At 42.6% G+C, this 10,048-nt stretch overlaps 1 non-coding gene across 1 annotated transcript; it reads right to left on the bottom strand.

The window, feature by feature from the left end:
- Positions 1 to 9,666: 9,666 nt before the first annotated feature.
- Positions 9,667 to 9,773, bottom strand: LOC141698847 (small nucleolar RNA R71). Its single transcript, XR_012565346.1, has one exon. It is a non-coding gene; the product is annotated as a small nucleolar RNA R71 (small nucleolar RNA).
- Positions 9,774 to 10,048: the final 275 nt, after the last annotated feature.

The following is a 10,048-nucleotide window of genomic DNA, read 5'->3' as shown; positions in this document are numbered from 1 at the left end:
GCCGGATTGGATGGTGATCACTGGTTTCTATAATGGTTTGGGGGCCCAATCTCGGCCCATGCTCGATGCAGCAGCTGGAGGAGCCTTATGGGCTAAAAGCTATACTGAGGCGTATAATCTTATAGAGACGATGGCTGCAAATGAGCATCAAAACCCAACTCAGAGGATGACGTCAGGCAAGGTCACAGGTATTCTGGAAGTTGATGCAGCCACCGCTATTGCAGCCCAGCTCCAAGCGCTATCAATGAAGGTTGATTCTCTGGCTACGTATGGAGTTAATCAAATAGCTATGGTTTGTGAGCTTTGTGCAGGTTCTCATGCTACGGATCAGTGTTCTCTTGTCAACAAATCTGTTCAGTATGTGAATAATTATCAGCGACAACAGCAGCCTGTGCCAGCGACCTATCATCCTAATAACAGAAATCATCCAAATTTCAGCTGGGGGAATAATCAGAATGCTATTCAACCACCATATCAACAAGGAGTGAGTAAACAGTTTAACCCACCTGGATTCCAGCAACCACAGCAGTATGCTACAAGGCAATCATATCCTCAACAGGGAAGTGCAGCTGCACCTACTAGTGCTGATTTTGAGGAACTTAAGCTGTTGTGCAAGAGTCAGGCGGTTTCTATCAAGACCTTGGAAAATCAAATCGGTCAATTAGCTAATGCAGTGCTCAATCGTCAACCTGGCACTCTTCCCAGTGACACGGAAGTACCAGGCAGGAAGGAAGCTAAAGAGCAAGTCAAGGCTATTACCTTAAGGTCTGGAAAAGTAGCTGAGGCTGAAAAGGAAAAAGAAGTAGAAGCTGAAATTAGAGAAGAAGAATCTAAGCAAAAGGAGAAAGCGGCGGAACCAAGGAAGACTACTGTTGAACACACTCTGCCTGAGGCTAATACAGGGGAGAAACAGCTCTATCCTCCACCACCTTTTCCTAAGAGATTGCAGCAAAAAAAGCTGGATAGACAGTTCGGGAAGTTTCTAGAGGTGTTCAAGAAACTTCACATCAATATACCTTTCGCTGAGGCTCTGGAACAAATGCCTAGTTATGCGAAGTTTATGAAGACTATTCTTTCAAGGAAGGTGAAACTGGATGACCTTGAAACCGTTGCTCTCACGGAAGAATGCAGCGCTGTTCTGCAGCAAAAGTTACCACCAAAACTGAAAGATCCAGGAAGCTTCACCATTCCTTGCACCATTGGCAATCTAACTTTTGACAAGTGCCTTTGTGATTTGGGAGCAAGCATTAATCTGATGCCGTTGTCGAACTTTAAAAAGCTGGATCTGCCTGATCCAAAATCCACATACATGTCGCTACAATTGGCTGACCGTTCCATTACTTACCCAAGGGGCATAGTTGAGGATGTGCTCGTCAAAGTGGATAAGCTCTTCTTTCCAGCAGATTTTGTTATTCTGGATTTTGAGGAAGATAAGAAGATTCCCATAATCTTGGGAAGGCCTTTCTTGGCTACTGGCCGTACCTTGATAGATGTGCAAAAAGGTGAACTTACTATGCGGGTCCAAGATCAGGATGTGACCTTCAATGTATTCAAGGCAATGAAATTCCCTACAGAAGATGAGGAGTGCTTAAAAGTGGATGTGATTGATACTGCGGTTACTTCGGAACTCGATCACATGCTAATGTCTGATGCATTGGAAAAGGCCTTAGTGGGGGATTTTGACAGCGATGATGAAGATAGCAACGAGTAATTACAATATCTGAACGCTTCTCCCTGGAAGCGAAAGCTAGACATACCATTTGAATCTCTTGGTACTTCTGACCTTAAGAATGCTGAAGGGAAGCTCAAACCATCAATAGAGGAAGCACCTACCTTGGAGCTCAAACCATTACCTGAACACTTGAGGTATGCTTTTTTAGGTGATTCATCTACGTTACCTGTTATTATTTCATCTGACCTTTCAGGTAGTGAGGAAGACAAGCTCTTAAGGATTTTAAGAGAATTCAAATCGGCTATAGGATGGACCATAGCAGACATCAAGGGGATAAGTCCTTCATATTGTATGCATAAAATTCTTCTAGAGGAAGGTAGTAAGCCAACTGTGGAACAGCAGCGAAGACTGAATCCCATCATAAAGGAGGTGGTGAAGAAAGAAATTCTGAAATGGCTAGATGCAGGCATCATTTATCCTATTTCTGATAGCTCGTGGGTGAGCCCCGTATAATGTGTACCTAAGAAGGGAGGTATCACTGTGGTCGCAAATGAAAAGAATGAGCTCATCCCTACTCGAACAGTTACAGGATGGAGAGTATGCATGGATTATAGAAAATTGAACAAAGCCACAAGGAAGGATCACTTCCCCCTTCCATTTATTGATCAAATGCTTGACAGATTGGCGGGACATGAGTATTTTTGTCTTCTGGATGGTTATTCCGGGTATAATCAGATCTGTATTGCACCAGAGGATCAGGAAAAGACTACCTTCACTTGTTCATTTGGCACATTTGCTTTTCGCAGAGTTTCGTTTGGGTTATGTGGCGCACCGGCCACTTTTCAGAGATGTATGATGGCTATATTCTCTGACATGATTGGAAATAACGTCGAAGTGTTCATGGATGACTTCTCCGTCTTTGGACACTCATATGATGAATGTTTGAATAATCTGCACGCCGTACTCAAAAGATGCGTGGAAACTAATTTGGTGCTTAATTGGGAGAAATGTCATTTTATGGTGCGTGAAGGCATTATCCTTGGGCATAAGGTCTCTAGCAAGGGTCTGGAGGTGGACAAGGCCAAGGTGGGAGTCATTGAAAATCTTCCCCCACCTAATTCTGTGAAAGGAATCCGTAGTTTTCTTGGTCATGCGGGTTTTTATCGGCGATTCATCAAGGACTTTTCAAAGATATCTAAGCCGTTGTGCAATTTGCTTGAGAAAGATGTGCCGTTCAAATTTGATGATGAATGTTTGGCAGCATTCGAGACTCTCAAGAAGAGTTTGATCACTGCACCAGTTATTACAGCACCAGATTGGACAGAACCATTTGAGATGATGTGTGATGCGAGTGATTATGCGGTAGGTGCAGTTCTGGGACAGCGTAAGAAAAATCTCTTCCATGTGGTCTACTATGTGAGTAAGACTTTAAATGGTGCCCAATTGAACTACACCACTACTGAGAAGGAGCTTTTGGCTATAGTCTTTGGCTTTGAGAAATTTCGATCTTATCTGCTTGGTACGAAAGTAACAGTATTCACTGATCATGCAGCTATTCGCTATCTGGTTTCTAAGAAGGATTCGAAGCCGAGACTCATTCGTTGGGTGCTTTTACTTCAGGAATTTGAGTTAGAGATCAAAGATAGAAAAGGCACTGAGAATCAAGTAGTTGACCATCTTTCTAGGTTGGAGAATCCCGATTCTACTTCACAAGATAGGACGTTAATCAATGAATCTTTTCCAGATGAGCAGTTGTTTGCAATTCAGGAGGAAGAACCTTGGTTTGCAGATATTGTAAACTATCTCGTCAGCAATATAATGCCTCCTAATTTGACACCCGCTCAAAAGAAGAAGTTTCTGCATGAGGTGAAGTGGTATATGTGGGATGAACCATATTTGTTTAGACAGGGAGCTGACCAGATCATCAGGAGATGTATCCCATTCTGTGAGACGGAGGGGATATTACGAGACTGCCATTCCACGGTTTATGGTGGACATTATGGAGGTGAGAAGACGGCAGCTCGTATTCTGCAAGCAGGTTTTTTCTGGCCTACTTTGTTCAAGGATGCTCATCAGTTTGTTTTAAGGTGTGATCGTTGCCAAAGAGTGGGAAATTTGTCAAGGAAGGATGAGATGCCATTAAATGTGATGCTTGAAGTCGAGGTCTTTGATGTATGGGGAATCGATTTCATGGGGCCTTTTATCGCGTCTTGCAATAATCAGTACATCTTGCTGGCAGTCGATTATGTCTCAAAATGGGTCGAAGTTAAAGCTTTACCGACAAATGATGCAAAGGTAGTGCTAAATTTTCTTCATAAGCAAATTTTCACAAGGTTTGGAACACCTCGGGTAATCATAAGTGATGAAGGATCGCATTTTTGCAACCGTAAGTTCACTTCTATGATGCAGCGTTATAATGTGAATCATCGAGTAGCTACTGCCTATCATCCGCAAACAAATGGTCAAGCGAAAGTGTCTAACAGAGAGATAAAGCGCATTCTAGAGAAGGTTGTTTGTCCGTCAAGGAAGGATTGGTCTTTAAAGCTCGATGAAGCTGTTTGGGCTTACAGAACAGCATACAAAACTCCACTTGGGATGTCACCGTTTCAGTTGGTGTACGGTAAGGGATGTCATCTACCGGCGGAGCTTGAGCATAAGGCCTACTGGGCATTGAAGAAATTGAACCTGGATTTAGATGCAGCTGGTAAGAAAAGAATGCTTCAGCTTAATGAACTTGATGAATTTCGACTTCAAGCGTACGAGAATAACAAAATGTATAAGGAAAAGGTGAAGAGGTGGCACGATAGGAAGCTACATCCTAAGTTATTTGTGCCAGGGCAACAAGTTCTTTTATTCAACTCTCGGCTCCGACTTTTTCCTGGGAAGTTGAAATCAAGGTGGTCTGGACCTTTTATTGTCAAAACTGTGTTTCCACATGGAGCGGTGGAAATTTTTGAGAATGATTCGGACCAAGCATTCAAGGTTAACGGTCAGCGGTTGAAGCACTACTATGGGGACATGGCAAACCGAGAGGTGGTTAGTGCCATTTTGTTGACTACTTGAGAAAGGTACGTAACGTCAAGCTAATGACGAAAAAGAAGCGCTGCGTGGGAGGTAACCCATGAATTGTTGTTACAGGAAGCCTTAGAAGTTAATAACCTGTCCAAAAACACAAAAAAATCAGAAAACAGGGGCTGAAAAAAAAAATTTCCAGAGACCCTCTGCGCGCCCGCGCAGCTATGCTGAGCGGCCGCGCAGCTTCCTGCGCGCCCGCGCAGAAATGCTGAGCGACCGCGCAGCTTCCTGCACGCCCGCGCAGAAATGCTGAGCGGCCGCGCAGGGGTCGAGTTCCAGAAAATTTTTTACAGTTCAGAAAAAAAAAACAAACAAAAAACACAAAAACAGTTTTAGCCCATAAACCCACGAATTGTTCCCACTACCCCATCATTTTATCCCTTAATTCCCAAACCCTAATCTAATCCACACCATATATATTCATACACCTATCCTACATATCTCCCACAAAACTTCCTACACTTAACCCTCTCACAAACATCAAAAATCAGTTCTTACACACTTTTATTCACGAATCAATGGTACCTAAGAGAGCACGCACTATTGACAGCAGCAGCACAGTTCCTACTGCTGATTCATCGAGGGGTACTGCTGCAAGGCCTCGGTTAACTGACAGAGCTGCGGAGGAGGAGTACACTAGGCTGTTGGGGAAGCCGATTCTGAAGGAGAGGGGGTTTTTATCATCAGGGAGGGATGGTGAGTTGTTGCCCATGATTGCAGAGAAGGGATGGATAGCTTTTTGTGAGTCACCCGAAGCAGTACCGATGAGCGTTGTTCGCGAGTTCTACGCGAACGCGAAGGCTGAAAAGAATGGGTTTTCTGTAGTCCGTGGGCTGACGGTTGATTATCATCCTGCGGCGATTCGCCGTGTGATTGGACAGCGAGAGAGGAAGCCTGAGGAGGAAAACTGGAATGAAAAGACTGCTGAGGATTTTGACTTGGATTTGATTTGTGCGACTCTCTGTCGACCGGGCACAGTTTGGAACCGCAGTCCAGCCAATAATGAGTATCGTCACTTTCCGGCGATCGCCATGAACAGGTATGCCCGTGCATGGAATGCATTTATATGTGCTAATATTTTGCCTTCTTCACATGCACACGAGGTCATAGTTGAGAGAGCACAGCTGTTGTGGGGAATTCTGAATGAGGAATACTATGTGGACCTTGGTGAGTTTATCTACCAAGGAATTCTGAAGTTTTTGAGGGGAGCAAAGCATATGAACATCCCTTATGCATCCACGGTTACGAAGCTATGCCGAGCAGTGGGAGTGAACTGGCCGGCTCATGAGCAGTTGCAGTTGCCAGCAGCTCCGATAGATTCTGGCACTCTGAATGGGATGCAGGAGTGGACCGGTGGTGAGCCTGAGGAGCATGGGATGGGTTATCGTCTTCCAGGAGGGCGTCCAGCACGAGGTGCTACTATGGCTAGGCCAGGGCGTGGTGAGGCTGGTTCTTCGAGAGCTCAGGAGGGTGCTGGGATGGGTGATGCCCAGTATAGGAGGCTTTCACGGCGGATGGATGTCATGTATGAGACGCAGAGCAGGTTTGCTCAGGAGCTCACCCTTGCATTAGGGACTGCTTTTCGAGGCCTTGGAGCTGATATCCAGTGGCCAGTTTTTGGTGAGGACTCTGCATACCCGCCGCCTGATACTCCACCCACTTAGGGTGATGATGATGATGACTCCGAGTAGGTATACCCTGTGTTCCTTTCTACTACTTTCACTGAGGATAGTGAAGATTTTTAGTTTGGGGGTGGTAGTTAAGGAATATTGTGTGTGTGTCATTTAGTTGCATATTCATGATAGTTTAGTTCATATAGTTGCATAATTTATGCCATTTAGTTTTTTTTATGAATGTCATGTAGCTCATGCATTTACCATGATCCCTTTTGCAATAAGTTATCGACTGAATTGTGATATTGATGCAAGTGTAGTGATAGCATTAAAGTTATATTAAGTTGTGTAGGTTGATATGCATGCTAGAAACAATTGTAAGTCCACTAAGTCTTACAGAGTGCGTAAGGGCTAGATTGTTGTTATGATTTGGTTGTTTTCAAGGTCAATCTACTTATTATGCTTAGAATTCGATTATAGGTTCTTAGTGATAAAGACATGAAAAAAAGAAAAAATTTTGGAGAAAAAAGTATGGAAGTTGTTGCTAGTTGTGGTTAGGCGTCAAATGGCTAGTAGCCGGCTCGCATATGTTGCGAGTAGTCTAGGGTTGAGCAAGATGGAGCGAAACGCACTTGCTTAGAAGTTATAAAAAAAAAAAAATTTGCATAATTGATCAAGAGTGGGCTCTTTGGTATTCGAGTTATTAAGTTCTTAGGGGACTTTGTGCCTAGTGACCTAAGGCTTTTAGAGTCTGGGATCCGCTAACCTAACGCTCGTTACATGGATACCATTGTATAAGTCTTTTGTGGACCTCACTCATTGCACGGTCAAATAAGCATTTGAGTTGTAAATAAAAAGCACGATTCCGTAGTAAGCTCCAGAGTTCTTGTAGTGTTGTATATCACTTTGTGCCTAGAATTTTTATTCTTTGTATAATCGTAGGATTGCCTTGAGGATAGTCTAGTCATAGTAATTGGTCTAGTTTCGAAGCATATCTGTTAAGCATTTGCACACACCACGTTTCTGGCTGTATGTCCGGTTGCATGAGTTTATTGATCTTTAGTTGTCTAACTGCATTCGTTGAGATGTGACAATTTGGTTGGTTAATTGTAGTAAGGGGGATCTTTGCATTTTCATATAGATTGCATTCATGCATATTTTTATTTGTTTTTGAGTCTGTGACGCTTGAGGACAAGCATCGATTTAAGTTTGGGGGTGTGATAAGTGGCATTTTATACCACTTAGAACGTCTTGAAATGGCTTAAATTGGTGTCTTGAAATCAAGTATTTTGTGTATTTGATGCGTTTTTCTAGTGTTTATATATTTCAGGGTATTAGTTGCATTTCGGGGGAGGAATCATCAAGAATAAGCCTTGGCATGTGTTCACCATTGCGAGAGGAAAGGAATGGGCAGATTACGGCGAAGAAACGGAGCAAACCTGGATTTTTTCCAGTAGAGGCCTGCGCGCCCGCGCAGCAATGCTGAGCGGCCGCGCAGGGTCGGGGAAAAAGATAAATTATTTTAGACTTCTACTTCTGTTTGGTTTCCAACTTCTATGTAATCTGAGTTTTATGGGACTATTATATAGGTAGATTTGAGACGTTTTCACAGAGAGTATTAAGGGGATTATGTTTTAGATTGTGTTTTATGCAAGAAGCGAAGGAGATAAGGAAGAAGACCGATTTAGCACACCGCAACGAAGAGGAAGCATATATTCTTGTGATTCTTGTTTCGTTGTAACGTTGGATGCTAGTTTTCTTGCTTTGACTTATTTACTCTTGTGACGTACTCTGTTTTAATATAATTAGTTTAGTTATTATTTTCTTGTGTTTGTTTGTCATGATTTCATATGAACCCATGATGGCGATAAGTTCTATTATGGGCTAATCGTGATCATGGGGTTGCAACGATTTATTATGGAATTCTTTAGTTAATTGTTTAATACTTTAGTGTGTGATGATTGCATGATATCTAGTATTGGTTGTGCGTATTCGTCTTATGTGCGTCGCGAACATATAAGATAGGGTGTTCATCTCTTGTGAAGCGACGGTGGATCTTGAGATTTAGAACTTGCCATGCTAGCATAGGTTCATGTACGTTGAGCATAATTAGTGGGTAACTCTAACAGTTTTATTTGCCCTATGTAATCAAAAAGGGATAACTTGTGCTTAAATCGTTGTGTTGTCAATTTCTGTAGACATATAGGAACTCAACATAATTGATGACTATTCAACTTCTATTTTAATTGTGGATGCTTGGTAGAATGGTATTAGTACAATGAAAGTTGGCTTTTATCAGTTTCGTGTTATTCGATTAATATCATCACTGTCACATGCTAAAGGTAATAACAATGGCTATAGAAGGAAGTAATAATGAAGTTGTGATCTCATGAGTGTTTTATTATTGATAAATTGAAGTGTTAGTTAAGTGGTTAATTGAGTAGTTAATTATAGTTAATATTTAATCAACAATTTTAAGTGTTATTATCTTAACATTGAGAAGTAATCATACATTGGTGAGTGAGTTTAATTAGACAATAATTTAGTCTGAGTCTCTGAGGGAACGAACTAGAAAGTATTCTATATTACTTGTGAACGCGTATACTTGCGTGAATATTAGTGCGTGTTTTCGCCCTAACAAGTTTTTGGCGCCGCTGCCGGGGACTCGGCGTATTTGTTTAGTTTATGTACTTACCATCATTGGTCATTAGGACCTAGTGATTAGGACGTAGTAGTTACTTACTCTTTTCGGTTGTGTTTCAGGTACTTTAGCAAGCGTTTATGCAAACTCGTTCTCGTGTTCGCAAGAGGACTTTAGATACAGCTGAGGAGACAGACGAAGTTCTTGATATTCCGGAGAAGTTAGATTTTGAGGATTCGGATTCAGTAACTGAGCAGAAAGAACCAGTAAACATGGGAGATCGTATTGTTCAAGCTGATCCAGCTCTTATGGATTTTTCTCGGCCTAAAATTGATGACATTCAGTCAAGCATCCTTCATCCGGCTATTCAAGCTAACACCTTTGAAATCAAGCCGGGCACTATTCAGATGGTGCAGAATTCTGTTTCTTTTGGAGGAGCGGAAACTGAAGACCCGAACATGCACATAAGGAATTTTGTCAAGATCTGCAGCACTTTTAAGTATAATGGCGTGACTGATGAGGCTATCAAGTTGAGGCTTTTCCCATTCTCACTGAGGGATAAGGCTAAAGACTGGTTACATTCTGAACCAGCTGGGTCCATCACTACGTGGCAAGATCTTGCGCAAAAGTTTCTGGTGAAGTTTTATCCAATGGCAAAGACTGCTGCTATGAGGAGTGCTCTTACTCAGTTTGCGCAGCAACCTACAGAATCTATGTGCGAGGCTTGGGAACGCTACAAGGAAATGTTGAGAAAATGTCCACATCATGGAATGCCGGATTGGATGGTGATCACTGGTTTCTATAATGGTTTGGGGGCCCAATCTCGGCCCATGCTCGATGCAGCAGCTGGAGGAGCCTTATGGGCTAAAAGCTATACTGAGGCGTATAATCTTATAGAGACGATGGCTGCAAATGAGGATCAAAACCCAACTCAGAGGATGACGTCAGGCAAGGTCGCAGGTATTCTGGAAGTTGATGCAGCCACCGCTATTGCAGCCCAGCTCCAAGCGCTATCAATGAAGGTTGATTCTCTGGCTACGTATGGAG

Source organism: Apium graveolens, chromosome 11 (assembly GCF_009905375.1).
Source record: "Apium graveolens cultivar Ventura chromosome 11, ASM990537v1, whole genome shotgun sequence".
Classification (NCBI taxonomy): domain Eukaryota; kingdom Viridiplantae; phylum Streptophyta; class Magnoliopsida; order Apiales; family Apiaceae; genus Apium; species Apium graveolens.
Note: the sequence above shows the minus strand (reverse complement) of the source record. Positions and strands in the feature narration are given on the sequence as shown.